The 15,394-nt window shown below is 47.4% G+C and overlaps 1 long non-coding RNA gene across 1 annotated transcript; it reads right to left on the minus strand.

The window, feature by feature from the left end:
* Window positions 1–2,048: 2,048 nt before the first annotated feature.
* Window positions 2,049–9,757, minus strand: LOC118160863. Its single transcript, XR_004747709.1, has 2 exons — window positions 5,745–9,757; window positions 2,049–3,337 (listed from the first exon to the last, which is right to left on the minus strand). It is a non-coding gene; the product is annotated as an uncharacterized LOC118160863 (long non-coding RNA).
* Between the last annotated feature and the right edge of the window lie 5,637 nt (window positions 9,758–15,394).

The following is a 15,394-nucleotide window of genomic DNA, read 5'->3' on the forward strand; positions in this document are numbered from 1 at the left end:
TTCACTGGAGTGAATCTGGCAGGCCTGCCTTTATTTTTAACATTTTCTAGCAATCGTAAGAATAATCCTGTCACGCTCTGCGAAGGCGATCTCTAGAAGACTAGTGGATCATCTCCCTGACTCTCCTGACGAGGAGATGCTCTGAGCCATACTTTTTAGTCAGGGGAGCACTGAATCATGGAATATGTAGAAGAAAAAGAAAGGGATGACACTGCAGCTAAAGCAATGGGTGCTGAGATGGAGCTGGTGTGTCAGACTGACCTACGTGACCGCAGGCAGGGAAGCTCCTCTCAAGAGATGCACAGAGCAGTGCTGTCCTCCCATGTCGGTGTGGACTAAAACGTGTCCCTTACACCGGCTGTGCACAAGGCCTGGTAAGACAAAAAAAAGCTCGATCTCATTTGGAGCCTGACAGCATCATCACATTGCGAGCACACAGCCACCCTCAGAGCCTCCGAAATGCTGAGCATCCTCTGCCCTCCCAAGCCCTTCATGCCCCGGTGTTCTGACAATGGGCAGAGGGCTTGCACCTATGAGATGTATGTACATGTAGATACGTGTGTGTGTGTAAATGTGCGTATGTATGTGGACGAAGTCATGTTATCCATTCCCCTCTACATGCATGCCGAGGTGTAGTGTGGCTCTCCCCAGGCACAGCAGCAGCACTGGGTGGGCAGGGCAGCCCCTGCCCACCAGCCGGTGCCCGCAGAGATGGGCCACATGATTTACGAGGGGCTTTTCAGTGTAAAGCCATGGTGGAGTGCCATCTGCTGGGCATGTGCAGGGCTCTTCTGGTAACGAGGAGGAAGAAAGTAAAGGAAAAACCTCAGAGAAATAGTCTGGGCCTGTGCTAGGACATTAAACTTGCTTGAGACCCTTCCCTGGCAAGCTGGCAGGGACCAGCCCACAGCCAGGCTGGCCCATCCTGCAACCCAGTATGGCTCCTGCAAAGTGCCCAGTGGCTCCCGCCAACTCCCAAGCTGCCCAGGAGAATTTTGGGAGAGAATCCCAGTGGATTTGGGCCAAAAGCATGCCAGGAACCATCCTGATCATGTGGATATACCTGCAGTAGAGATGTACCAGCAGGAATCAGTGGCTAGGGATGCCCCTTGGCACTAGTCGATTTGTTAGACATCACCTTCATGTGACGTGCATGTGATAGACCCAGGCAGTGACAGGGAGGAGGAGGAGGAACAGGCTTCATGTCTTGCCACCTTGACTAGCTCGCACACCAGCTTTGGATCAGATCTGGAGGTAGCCACTTATGTCCGTCAGCTGGGCAGGAACTTGCCCCCCTAAGTGTACAGGCACCCTGGCTGCCCCAAGGAGGGTGTGTGAATCCCTCGTGCTTGAAGTCTGGAAAGGGAAAGTCACCTCCTTGTGAGCCATGCCTCCCTGCTGCATCTTCTCTGATTCATCGCAGATGGTGGCAGTCACTGAAACCTGAATCACAGTGGCATTATGCTAACCCACCTCTGATTACAGTGCGAATGAGGAGCACAAAAGGAGGAGGGCAAGGGGAAGGGGAGAGCGGGACACAAACTGCAAATTAAAGGCAAATCACAAGCTTGGTTTCTGCTATTGTGTCAGTGGGGGTGGTTCAATTTTCTGCCATGCCAGGAAACTGCGAGACATACCATAGTGCCAAAGATCAAGGCTCATTAGGACGACAGCTATGAAGATCCCTGCTTTTTCTCCTATTAGAGATCCAACAGCCTCATACAATTCTGTACAGCTGCAGCGCGTTTCCTTCCCACCACTAAGGATCCTGGGAAACAATGGAAAAATTTCCAGGGACAAACTTGGTCAAGGGCTCTCTGAAAATTGTTATGAAAGGACTGAATCTAAATCCATAAATAAATTAATGTTAGATTTCTTTGCCAGCATGCCATAACCACTAATTCTAGATTCCTCAATGAAATACGTCAAAAGGAAGCTTCCTCCCCATCCATCAATTGCCTCCCAAAAGTAGGAAAGAGACCTTGATGAGAAGGAAAAGCTAAACCCAACAAGAAAAGAGCATCATGTCCTTCAAAAGAAGCACACACTTTCCTGACTTTATGGATTTATTTCTGTCCTTCCAGCCCACTCCAAACAGAAACTTATCACCCTCTTTTATTTTTATTTTTTTTGTGCCAAATCAATAGTCGCTTGTGCAGGGATTGTGGAATGCTGCATTTGAAAGCCTCTCACACACTTTGTTGAAGTAAAGGGCTGATAATAATTAATAGCTGCCAAGGACATTCAGCCTTGCTGAGTGGCTGTTAGCATGGTTTTCCCCTGGAATCAGTTGAGACTGAGCCTCTCCAATTTTCCCAGGCAGTATCTGGATACCAGACAATTTCTCTGCACTTCTGTGCACAACCCCCTGCAGAAGGTGAAGAGAAGATCCCACGAAGCCCTTGGACCAAAAAATCTTGTTAACGGATGGAGTCTGCACCTTTTCTAAAAGTTCTTCCCATGCAGCAGGGTTGTTCAGCTGTGCTAGGAAGGCACAGCTTTCCCCCCCATGGGGACATCTGTGCTTTGGGTAGGTGAAGTAGCTCTGGACTGGCTTTCAGGTCACGGAGGAATATCAAAACACTGTGTGCTGGAGGCTGAAGGATTTGTTCCAGATGGTTTCTGCCTCTTGTTCTCATAATTCAACTGCTCTGATAGGGTTAGAAACCCTAGGAATTATGCCTGGATCGTAAGCTGCCTTTATTTCATAGTCATTCTGGAGTTAGTCCTAAAAGTGATGCTTTTGGGAGCAACAAGTCTAATAACAGCACTCAACACAGTAGCTAAAGGAAGCAAGACAGCTGAAGTGAAATGCTGAGCTCCTGGCTCTGCAGCTTACTTTTGTCAGCTCCTCTCAGACCAGGGGAGGCAAGTTTTGGAAATCTCCCCTTTTCTTTCTTCTTGCTTGGGCCAGCTGGAGCCAGGCGAGCTGCAGAGCCAGCAGGCAGCGAGCACCTCGAAGGCAGAGGTGGTACAGGAGAGGGACAACCTGGCGGGCAGCCAGGAAAAGGAATGACCTTAGCTCCGAATGCCTTGCGAGAGAAACTAGGTGCCGTAATATTTCTTGGCAGACAGGTGTTTTCACTTCGTCACTTCAGCTTCAGCAGCTGCTTCAATTTTTCATCAGAAATGCTTGTGACAGCATGGGACACGCCTCAGCAGGACGCAGGACACAGCAGCGCTCCAGCATCTGCCCTTTCCTTTGAGCTTTTCTCTCTTTGGTAAGAGGTGGATGTTCTTTTGAAGGCACCAGTGCTTATGCTTGGGCAGGTGGAGCAAAGACCTTCAGACTGGCTGAGCACCTCCATTTGCCTAGAGCTGTGTGGACATCTCCAGGCTGTAGGATCAGACCAACACACAGGATCAGACCAAATTCTAGCTAAGTGTGGTCAATGGGGAAGCTGTAATGGGAAATACGTGCCCAGCAGCTGGCAGGTTACAACATCTCTAACCCCTGAATGAGTAACTGGGAAATATATTTGTTTGTGTCGGGGCCCAGTCTGGTTCTTATTCCCAGCAGTCAGGGTGGCCAAAAAAAAATGCTCCAGTCTAAACAGATGCAATTTAGTCCATTAGCAGACATCAGAGAAGCTACCTGCCTTGACAAAACCCAGCTATGTTTCTAATTAAGCAGGGATAGCTCAGAGTTTCTGTTGCAGCCACTGTGGCTACAATCCCAAATTCCCGCAACAAATTACCGACACTTCTCACTGTTAACAGAATTACCTATCTATCTACCACTGTTGGTCAAATGCTGGAGTGCATCCTCACACAGAATTGCTATTGTAGCTGTCAGCTGAGATTTCTTTGAGCAGAGATTGTGGGATTTGGTGTTTGACATGAGTCCACTTCCAGCCTGAAGGGCAGAGGCTTCCTTTTTAAGCATAATCAAAGAAAGATCAGTAGGGGCTTGGATTTCCTTCTTGTTCCTCCAACCCCCTGTTCAAGCAGGACCACCCAGAGCAGGCTGTCCAGGAACACATCCAGATAACTTCTGAAGATCTCCAAGGTGAGAGACTCCACAACCTCTCAGAAAAACCTGTGCCAGTGCTTGGTCATGCTCACAGCACATAAGTGCTCTGTGGTGTTCAGACAAAGCCTCCTGTGTCTCAGTTTGTGCCCACTGCCTCCTGTTCAGTCACTGGGCACCACTGCAAAGAACCTGGCTCCATCCTCTTCGGATCCTCCCTTCAGTTATTCATATACTTGATAAAATCTCCCTGAGGTTTCTCCTTTCCAGGCTGAAACCATTTTGTGCATGGTTAACTGATAGAAGTGAAGGAAAACACTCTCATGCAGGCTCTTTTGCACATTGATGAAGGCACATATTTTAACCAGGGCTGCAGATGAAAGTTGCTTTGTCTTAGGTAGATCAGCTGGGTTGTCTGTGCTATAAGTGAAACACTAATAGATAATACCCAGCTGGCATTAAACCAGAGAGCATGGGCATGAGCAGGGAGTTCACTACAAAACCCACTAGAGAGCCAGGTGATGCTCGGGGGATTGCTCCTGCTGAGCTTCCTGCTGCCCAGGCCCCACCATTTTGAGGGAGGCCACGGCGTGGGCCTGCCCTTGCTTCTCCTCACAACTGATGAGGAAGGGAAGAACAGCCTATTTATTCCCTGGCTGTTTTCTGAAAACCCTCCTGTGGTTCCCATCCAGCTGTAACCGCAGCGGTTGATGGCTTTAGGAAAGAGGCACCCGGCTGATCTGACCTTCACTATCTCGCAGGGAGCCGCGGAGCACAACCGCGCTAGGAGGGGGAGAGAAAGGAGAGCAAATCCCGATCTGCTCAGTCTTGGGTGGACTAATGCTGTGAAACAGTTAAGATGACATTCGCAGGGTCCCAAAATGCAGCTTGGACCTGGCCATCCTGAAGAGACACGGGGACAGTACTTTTCCTTTCGGCTTAGCTTTAAAAATATCAGCTTGCACGCTGCGGCGGTGGCCACCGGTCAGGTTTCAGCCTTGCTGCCAGGCAGAGGGATAATCCTGCTGTCATCTGTGCTGCTGGCACCTCACACTGTGCTGCTGTGGAGATCCCCTCCTGCCCCTCTGTGTGTCCTCTGCCACTGGAGGAGAAGGCCTTGGGGCAGCAGTGCCCCTGCCACCAGCACCTAGAACCCCAAGGAAATACGGGGGGCATTTGCTCTGCCACCCCCCATGTGGGTTTGGGCTCAGCCGAGGCTTGGCCTGCTGCTGTGGTGGGTATTGGAGGTGGCAGCACCAGTGATGGACACCTTCCTCCTCCTCATGGAGGAGGCCGAGGGCGCAGGAAGGAAGGATGGATGATGGAGGGGAGGCTGGATGGGGAGACAGGGTGGATGTGGCAAGCAGGAGAAGTGGAGGGCTTCAGCAGGGGCTGGGGCTTGGAGAGGGACGGGGCTGGGTGCAGGGAAGGACAAAGACTGGGCAGGAGGTGAGGAGATTTGTAACAGGGACAAGGGAGAGCACTGGGGGAAATCAGCCTTACCCTTAGGAAGAATGTAACTTTTTTTTTTTTTTTTATGTTACAGCCTTTTCATTTTAATAGAAGACATTCTTTTTTTTCTCCCAGCTTTCTTTGCCCATTCTTTCCCTCCTGTTATTTGACCCTCCATTGGTAATTCTGCTTCAGTGTTTGCTAATTTTCTGTCTCTTGCTCTGCCAATACAACTGTCATCGCATGCATTGTGCTCTGTCCTTTACGAAATGATGTGCGGATAGCAAACAGTCTGTATGTACAATACAAAGGCTGCTCTTACCTCCGAGCTGGCAGACAGCTTATTCTCCCCATCTGCAATTATCCTTTCAGTTCTTCTCTTCATCCTTTTCTATTCCTGGGGCCTTGATTTTCTCTTGTGTTTCCTGCAGCCTGGCCCCTTGCCAGCTTTGTTGTCCCCCCCTCAAGCTGAGTCTGTCCCCGTCCCTGCCGTTGGTATCACTCGCAGCGCTTCTCCCCCTTGCCCCGAGCAGCCTTGCTGAGGCAGCTGGAAGGCAGCAGTGCAGTGTAGCAGGGAGGACGTGAAGAACATCTCTTGCAGATCTCTGTGGTCATGGCTAAGGTCAAAGAGCCAAACGTTTATGGTTTGTGCGTGGGTGTTATGTAAACAACAGCAATTATTCATTGTCAAAACTTCATAACTCAGCCAAAATTCGACCATTTTTGCTGGGTTATTCACAGAGGCTGCTACTTCTAAAGACTCGCAACCAAACTTCAGCCTTCCCCTCCCAGTTAGAGAATTTTGCTATTGCAATTAAGGTGAAGAAGTCACTGTCACAGTTACAATAAGCTTCCCACCACACCTTCTCCTGCCACTAGTGATGTGACCCTTGCTGGGTATGGCCCCAAAACTCATACTCACTTGCTCTTACAAGACTCATACACGAGATGGCTTCTGATGACCCCTCAGCTGCCCTTTCAGAGACCCCAAGTGTAAGGCAGAGGGTAGAGTTTCTTTGTTATACCTAGATCCCCAAGAAAATCCCTTATAATCCCCATCCTTACACTGCCTGCAAGAATGCTCTTCCATCCTCCTTCTGCCATCACATGCAGTGTAATCCTCCTTTTCCTGCGTCACCCGTTCAGTGATCCTTCTTATTCTGCAAGATCACATGCATTGCATATAGCAGCCTCCCTCACACTCACAGGGTGAGCAATGAGGCTGGGAGAAAACACTCTTCCTGCCATCCTCCTACATGTTGCAAAGAAAGCCTCCCTTTTTGCCCGTCCCCCCAGAAGGCCAGGGCAGTTTAGATCCCCTTTCTCTCACTCTGATGCCACGAGACCACTCTTCCCTGAGCGGTACCAACAACAAAGGTGGTGCTTATTTACTTAATCAGCTAGCTTTTTCTGCCTGTCATTGAGATCCATTTATCTGTGCCGTGATAACCTTTCCCACCCACCCTCCTCCTCTGAGGCCACGAGCAAGGCAACACCGTGCTGACGTCTTCAGTCCTGACACAACAGTGGGACACGCTGAAAGAACAGACCCGGGCTAGGTTATTCTGCCAGCTCTCCCATGCACTCATGTCCTTGCTCCACACAGAAAGCATTGTATTGCAAACCAGTGTGCTGCTTAGTCACAAGGGAAGCCTGTACTAGCTTGTAGCCTCAGGTAAAGAGCTGCATTTTTTCAGTGTGAGAAACAGTGTGCAAAATGAAGGAAAAATTCTCTGTAAAATGGCCTCCCCAGTATGTGCACTCCCAAAGGGCCAGGATCCACAGTCCTTCTTGTTGAAACATCACACACCCCACTGTAGCCACTGCAGTACCAGGGTAAGAGCTTCATGCATTATCCATCAGATGACCCCAGGGTGAATAAGTGGGCTCAGAAGCTTCTGCTTCCTAGATTAGTGTCATCTCCAATGGAACAGCAAAATTGGGATGAAGATGATAAGATCCAAAAGTGATGGTGACTTGCCTACCTGTACAAGAGCATGTCTGTGCTCCTTCCCAGCCTCTCTTGTCTTTGGTGGAGATGACTTAATCCAGAAGGGGTGATGAGAAGGAGAAAGATTTAAATCAAACCCGATTACTGTGACTTGATAGGCTTCCCTGGCAAGCTGTTCTGGGATTGACCCAGCAGTTGTCAGCTGGCTGCCTCCTCCCTTGACGACACTGCTCAGAGGGCTCAAGAGCCAGATGAACTATGGCCGGGCTCTTAACGCTCCTCTGGGCTCCAAGAACAAGCATCAACGTTTGCCCTTACAGGCGTGCAATGACGATCTTCTTATGAGGAGGCTGAGATTTGCATGGCCATTAACCAAACTTTGTCGGTGGGCAAACAAAAAGAGAAACGGCTCCACAAGTGCTTTGTACGAGACTCTGGAAATGGCACGCTCTCGTTGTGGCTTTGGAAATAATCCACCTAAGAGATTACTCTGGTGTGGCTGTGAGATAATACTGTGAAGCCATCGCGTGTGTTCAGCCACCGTCCCCCAGGCACCTGAGCCCTACCCAGGCCTTTCCCCAGCCATGTGAGGGGCTCGTGAGGGCACCAGGCAGGACCATACCCACTGAAGGTGCCTGTCTGTCACAGGCAACAGATGCCTACAGACATGAAATGAGAGGCAGGAGGAAAAGTGCAGTGTGATGCAGAGGGAAAGCTTATATCCTGGACCAAGCTAAAGCAAGGTCAGTTCATGCTGGCCAGCACCTGAGCCTCCCTAGGGGGATGAAGGCCATCAAGACTGCTGGAAAAACATTTCAGAAACGATTCTGAAATGAGTCAAACATATCCATTTTTTTTCCCCTCAATTCAGTCTTATATGCAGCCATTAAAACAGAATGGGTTATAAATAAAAAAAAAAAAATGGGCCAAAGCAGCATGAGCATTTTTATTAAAAAAAGGAGAGTAATAAAGCAAAGCTGTAATAATAACATGAAAACGTTGACTAATATCTGTGAAAAGCTTGGAGAACCATGGAGGGAATGAGCTATTGTGTTTTGTGGCGGGTGGGGTGCTGGTGAAGTGTTTGTGGTTAGGACAAAGACTCTGACTTTTGCAAGCGGAGCTGATGAGTTTTAGGGTTTGCTTTCTGGAGACTCCCTGCACCCATGAGGAAATGGCTGGTGCTCAGGGAAGGCCAAAACAGCCAGGATTTTATTGAACTCATCAGAGCCTCTTCCAAGGATTTTGTCTCTCCTTTTTGTCTCCCCCTTCTACTGCCTGGTGCCACCGATGAAACACGTTTCAATATCACGGACAGAGAAGCGGTGGCAGATGAAGAGCTCCTGGTTTTGGAGAGCCGCGGCTGCACACCCAGCGGCACCTGCCATTTTACCTCAGTGAGCTGGCGCTGGTGGGGCCTGGCAGGGGGAAGGCTGCGTCTGTGAAAACGTCAGTGAAACACAAGTTCAAAGGCGGGGAAGGGACCGGGAGATAAGAGCGCTCCGAATCTTCATTTAAAAAAAGAAAAGACAATCTGATTAAGATGTGCTGGCTATCTCAACGCACATGAGCCCCAACATCAAAAGGCTCGCAGTTCGTACACGTGCTGTAGATAATTATCAGTTTCACTTGGTACTTCTCTCAGCAGCAGAGCTGACGTCGGGGCCATTCCAGAGACCGCCTTTCCGACCAGCCCTGACGCTGGTCCTCTCCCTGCCCCTCGCCCCGCTGCGCACACCCTGCCCGCACCCGCTCGGGCTGCCCGGTGAGGCTCACTTGGGCCTGGCTGAGCCCACCGCCCGCCCTTGTGGTGATTAGGCTGGGGGAGCGGGTCATGAAATTCCCCACATATTTCTGAAGGTTATGGCAGAAGGCAGGTAATGAATGCCAGACCTTCCGAGAGAGATGTGTGTAGCTTTGCGTGAGAATAATGTGACTTCAGGGAGTAGCACGGCAAAGAGCCTCCCTTCTTTGTCTCTGTTCAGCACCAAACCCTCCCCCAGAGATGAAATGACCTTTGTCCGCCTGTCCACGGGAGGCAGAGACAGACAGAGACAAGACACAGGCAGAGACAGAGAGGTCATGCTTTTGTTGGAGGAAAGAAATAATCCAAAGAGCAGTGCTGAAACACTCCTAATCCCCACAGCACTTTGAAAGGGGGAGCTGGGAAGCCTCTCCCTCCCTCCACCCCCGCATGGCCCCATGACAGTTTTCTTTCATGAGGAGCCCTTTGCACTCCGTCCACAACCCCAAGACCACCTTCACTACATCCCTTTTTAATTTGAAGATTTTATTGCACTGAGGGAGGAAGGGTAAACGCTAACAATTACAAACAAGTCCCCTGCTGAGCACCCTCTCACTACTCTGTCCTTGTGGAAGACTTTTTTTTTTTTTTTTTCCATGCACTTAATACTTCATTTAATGGATACCCAACTGCATGGGAAGCTTCAAGATCTATAAAGAATGAAGCCTAACCTGCAAGACATTCTACTAAGCTGAATGTTTACAGTAAGCACAACAATCCATCAGAGTAGCTCTGAAGGCTCCTGAGGAACAGCTTGAGGCCAATAAAAGGCTGGATTCTGGGAGGGGATGGAGAGGAGGGGGGTGAGAAATATACCTATAAATAATACTTTATGTCTGTGCCAGATCCAAAATGCAAGCATCTAACTCCACAGAGAATAAGCCAGCTTACTTTATGGCAAAGTGGATTCACACTCTGTTGAATATTAGACACACACCAGCTGATGGACCTCCCCTGGAAGTTCAGCTCTGTCCCACTTGGTAATCAATTGCACCTCTTCAAACAGAGCATAAAGCGTCATGTGTTTATTTTAGCAAAAGGAACTCCAGATACAGAACGTAAACCTATTCCCACAATGGTGCTTTAATTACTCAAGAAGGCTGACAATAAATTTACATTTTAATTAAGAGTAATGAATTATGCATGATTGCTTAGCTCTTTCTGCATAGTTAGCAGACAAGCACAGAGAAAGGTATGGTATGGATTGCAGGAATTTATCCTGACAATACAGAGAAAAGGCTATTTTGATTGCGGTGGCTGGGGATTTGATTGCTCCAAATAGGTGCCAGTCCATGAAAAAAGAGTCCTACTACACCACTGTAGTTCTGCTACAGGCTCCATGTTATACTGTGGTGTATGAGAACTGAGTCCAACTTCTCCCCCTATCATGACAGCACAACACTTGAAGATCATTTCACTAGAAATTTAGCCCTTCTGAACACTTTAGGACTGTGTACGTAGGAAGAGTGATGGCAAAACATTTCCCATCCTCAGCAGGGACATGGAAACACCAACATAACTGTTGATGTTGCAGACTCCCATGATTTTGCCTTGTTTTGTCAGCCTGTCTGTCATATGTGTCACTCATCCCCATATAAAACCATAGCATCCATCCAAAGGAAAGAAAAAGGAGGAAGTTAGCTCTTCTGGATGCATAAAACAACATGCCAATTTGAGCACATATGGACATGAATTCTGAAAAACAGAACCCCTAGAGGACAAACTGGGCCTGCAATGAATGCTTGAACTGTGACTTTTGAGTTATTTTACATCGTGGGTTCTTAGTATGAGTGGGCAATAGACCACTGCTGCAAAATTATTTGAAACTTCACTACCTGTTCTTGTTCGTAAGGCTTTGACCTTCAAAACAGTTTATATTTAAAAAATAAATAAATGGGAAAAGCAGGAAAAAAATTGGGACCACCAGTGAAATAAAAGCATGGACATCTAATTGGAATCATCCTGTCCTTATGTCAAACTCTAAGTTGACTGAATTGCCTGCCTTTCATATTTTAGCTGCTTGCTTTGGTATCATAACACTAATTTCCATCTTCAACTGCAACGTGATTAGTGTTTCAGACATTTCTCCTCCTTGCTGGAGACATCAACCTTTCATACCCTTGTCTCAGGGAAAGTGCCACCTTGGAAAGTGGGACAGGGGCACTTGGACCTCATGGTGAGGAGCCACTATGAACTTGACATGGGTGAAAATCTGAGTTTTGCAGCAGCCCGTAGGGCTAGCATAGAGGTAGCAGAAACCCAGGGCTGGTCAACAAAGCTGAGCTGAAGCACGTAGATCAGCAAGTGATGTCACTGCATGAAATGGAGTGGGGCCCAGCAATCCCATCTGGCCACAGCAGGTCCAGGCCAGGGCCTCATGGATCCCAGCAGCTTTCAGTCAATGCAAGGGACAAATTATAAATGTTAGCAGCAGCATTGCAGGGGACTGTTTCTGAGCTGAATGACAATGATTGTGACCGGGACTTGCTATACAAGGCACCTTGTTCTTGATGGAGCTTTCCCATTAGCCTCAGCTGAAGATGGTCTCCCAACTTGTTTCACATAGAGATGCCAAGAGGTGGTTCTGTGCTCATTTTTCATTTTCTTTCCAGCCTGAGACAGGGCAGTGCCCTTCACAGAGACCGTCACTGACTGGGGCTTTCCCACTTTGGGCAGACCCCTAAGCCAGATCAAAGTCTTCTCTCAGACAACAGCCTCTGCCACAGAGAAAGGGGCTATCCCTTACATTCAGGGGTCACATCAGTAGCTCACAAAACAAGATCTTCCCAAACTCCTCACTTAAAGGTATGCTTTTGATTCTTTTTATGAAATACTCCAGTTTTGAAATATGCTGCTCTCCCCCCAGCATGTTTCTATCTTCCTAATTGCCTACCCATATAATGCTCACCATTTCCTCTCGTTTCCAGATGCTAACGCACCCTGAAGGACAACTGCAAACACTTGCCTAATATTATTGTTCCATTTAAGTGATCTGTTGTGTTGCCAGGGGGATATTATCCGCTCTCCAAGGAGAAGAAAGCATATTATAACATTCTCTCTGTACAGACACAGATCTCACGAGGAAAATCTCCAAGAATCCCCGAGCTTAAATTCGGATCTATTTGTACCATCCCAAGCAATAAACTAAAATAACTTAAAGCATTTTGCAAAGTGCACTCAGTGAACTCTGTCTTTGCCACCTGCCTGTGTGTTTTCTGCCTACTAGCAGTGGCTTCGGCCTGCAGATTCTCCAGGATTCAAAATATCTGGTGTATACACAGGACGAGGGGTCAGGACTACACCTACAGCAACAAAGTGCAGTGGCTTTTTGTGTGATTTCCAGAGTTGCCAAGAGCAAATAATAGGAACATTTGCAAGAACCTAAAATGGACTGATCAGAGATTTAATGAAAATAAAGGCATCCTGCAAGTCTATACCCAGTACCCAGGAAGTACCTTTGTTACCAGAGATTATCACTTCAGTTAATTTTGGTACTTTGCTGATGAACATATATTATCACCAGAAAACAGGGGACAACATTTTTAGTCTCTTCTTTCACCTTATTTTACAGAAATAAAAGATTTGACAGGCCTCCTTTTGGTCTTTCTTCACATTGTTGCTGATACTTACAGCATGTGTAACTTCTGTTACCCAAAGATGCCTTAAAAGCCAACAAATGAAAAGGCTGCTGCAGTACAGAAGTTTTGAAAGTATTTTACAGTAGTAAAAATCTATGTGAAAGCCAAAACTGAATGCTACTGATACCTTCATCTTTAATTCGTCGAGCTCTGCAAAAGGAGAGCACAACACCACAGCACCACAGGACTGCACCAGAAGCTCTGAATTCTCCCTGCATAAAGATACAGAGCATAAAGCAGCCTGCATCTCTTTAGACAAGGTGTTCTCTGTAAGCTGTAATACAGAAGGGGCCCAGCATTTGGACGCTGCTGTCTAATGGCACATTTAAAGTTGGAGCCGCATGTTATAGTAGAAAAAATAATAAGATTTCGACGTGTTGCAAGCATACAAAACATCTTTTGCTAACATTTCTGCCCTAACGCTCTACCATCCATCTCCAACAAACAGGACAAAAGTTCAGGAGCAAAGAGATGTGAATAAATCATTATATGATACATCAGTACAAAAGACTTCAGTTAACTTTGTTATTCATTACCACACGTCAGTACAGCAATGATTTTCATAGTTCTGTTTGGTGATATTTTTTTTTTACTAAACACACATCAATTACCTAGTTAAATTAAATGGCTACAAGAGCCTATCCATTAATTTCACAGAGGCCACTGAACAGCCACCATTACAGATTTTAGCTGCTGCTAAACCTTATCTGAAGTCAAACTGGTAACCTTGAACTGTGGCAGTATGATCTCACTACCAGTCCCTGTAAACTAGCCAGTCCCCTAGGTGGGACTTTTTTTGTTTTTTTGTTTCTCTTTTCCTCCTTGAATTTCCCCTTTCTTGTGACACTGAAGGGTAATTTTAATCGGTTCAGCCACCAGAAGCTACACCTATGCTCATGAGCTGCTGCCTTTTGAACGGCTGCTTAAACTGAAAAGAGTGGCTATGAAAAAGCAGGTGGAAAGAAACCTACTGTAGGCTTTGATGATGGAGGTGGAGGGAGGTTTCAACATCTCTCTGCTTCTCCACAGACCTCCAGGTGACACGGTGCTTTTTGATCTCAGTCGGAGTCTGCTGAGCTGTTGCCATGAAGAAAGCAAAAGAACACCCGCTTTCAGTTTGCTGATGTGTTTGCCTTTGTCTTGCTCTTTAGCTGAGCTCTCCAGCACCAGAGGGGGATGTTTGACTCACGCTAGCGTGACTTTGCGTTTCACGCAGCACGGTCCATTTCGTTGCTGCAGCTTTGCTTGAAGCAGGTCATGGGGAAGAATTAAGCTCCTTCCTTCACAGTCATGCAGAAGCACTCCAGTTCAGGCAGGCTTAGTGAACGGGAGACGAGATTGCCTGTCTCCTTCCGTGCAGCTTTAAGCGTAGAGGTAGCCTGCAGGAGTCTCAATAGCACAGCACTGCTCTAATGACCCCAACTCACAACCTTCACAAACCTCTTGATTCCAAAATGCCTTTTATGATGCACAGATGAGCCGGGTCTTCAGACAAAACAAAACAAAACAAAACAAAACAAAACAATCAAAGCGTTTCCCTCCTCTCCACAAACACACTCACACACACTTCAGTCCTGGCAAATGCCACGCTTTCTGGTTCAGCGGAGGGCCCAGCTGCACCAAGTGCAGTGAGCTGATAAAGGCAGGCCAGGATGCAGGTTTGGTACAGAACCCAGGGGCTTCTTTGTATCCGCTGTTGGGTGGGTGTAGAGCCAAATGGCAGGTTATTCCTCATGCTGGCTAGGGCACAGTGCTGCCTGCAGAGAGCCACGCAGCTTCTGGGCTGGAAGCGCCTCACCTCTGAGTGATGCAGTGTGAGTGCAACAAGGTTGGGTCTGCTCTCACTTGACCATGGAGCCCTGTCCTCAGAAACCCAAAAACATCTGAAGATGAACGTGTCATACCAGTAAACGAGTACAAATAATAGACAAATGGATTATACGACAATCTGGAAGAAGACAGTTTATAATGGAACCTGGCAAAAAAAAGTACAGTGAGAGGAAAGCTATTTCAAAACTTTGGGCTTAGTAAGAGCCGGTAGTCAATGGAGAGAGTGTGGCCAGAGAAACTGAAGAGGATGTATTTCCAGCCAGAAGGAAATTCAACCAAGCCAAAACTGGAAGTCCCCAAATAGTCAGGATAGTGATACTTGCAGCTGAGAGAGTCCTAAAGAGAAGTCTTGGGGACTGACGCAAACTCAGGGGTCAGTGTACTTCTTGGCTGGGGAAAAGAAAAAGCACAACATTGCCTAAATCTTTCATGTGAGTGTAAACTCAGCTTAACAGGATCTATAATTTTTGAAATGAAGGCAAAGGGAGGCAGGGGAGACAAAGCTCATGCCTATTCTTTGTGTGCTGCATGCTACAAGAAGTTGGTAAGAAGCATGCCACAGCTATTAGGTCAAGTTAAACAATGATTATAGCATAAATAACCAAAGAAAACAAAGCACAGATTTGCTCACATTCTTATGAGAAAGCAGCATTTATTCCAGGGTATTACTTTCACTTTACTAAGAGAGATGTTTGACTTTAGACATTTCACTGCTGCCTCTGTTGTACTCATGTCAACATTTTGATTCT

The sequence above is a fragment of the Oxyura jamaicensis genome, chromosome 1 (assembly GCF_011077185.1).
Source record: "Oxyura jamaicensis isolate SHBP4307 breed ruddy duck chromosome 1, BPBGC_Ojam_1.0, whole genome shotgun sequence".
NCBI lineage: Eukaryota > Metazoa > Chordata > Aves > Anseriformes > Anatidae > Oxyura > Oxyura jamaicensis.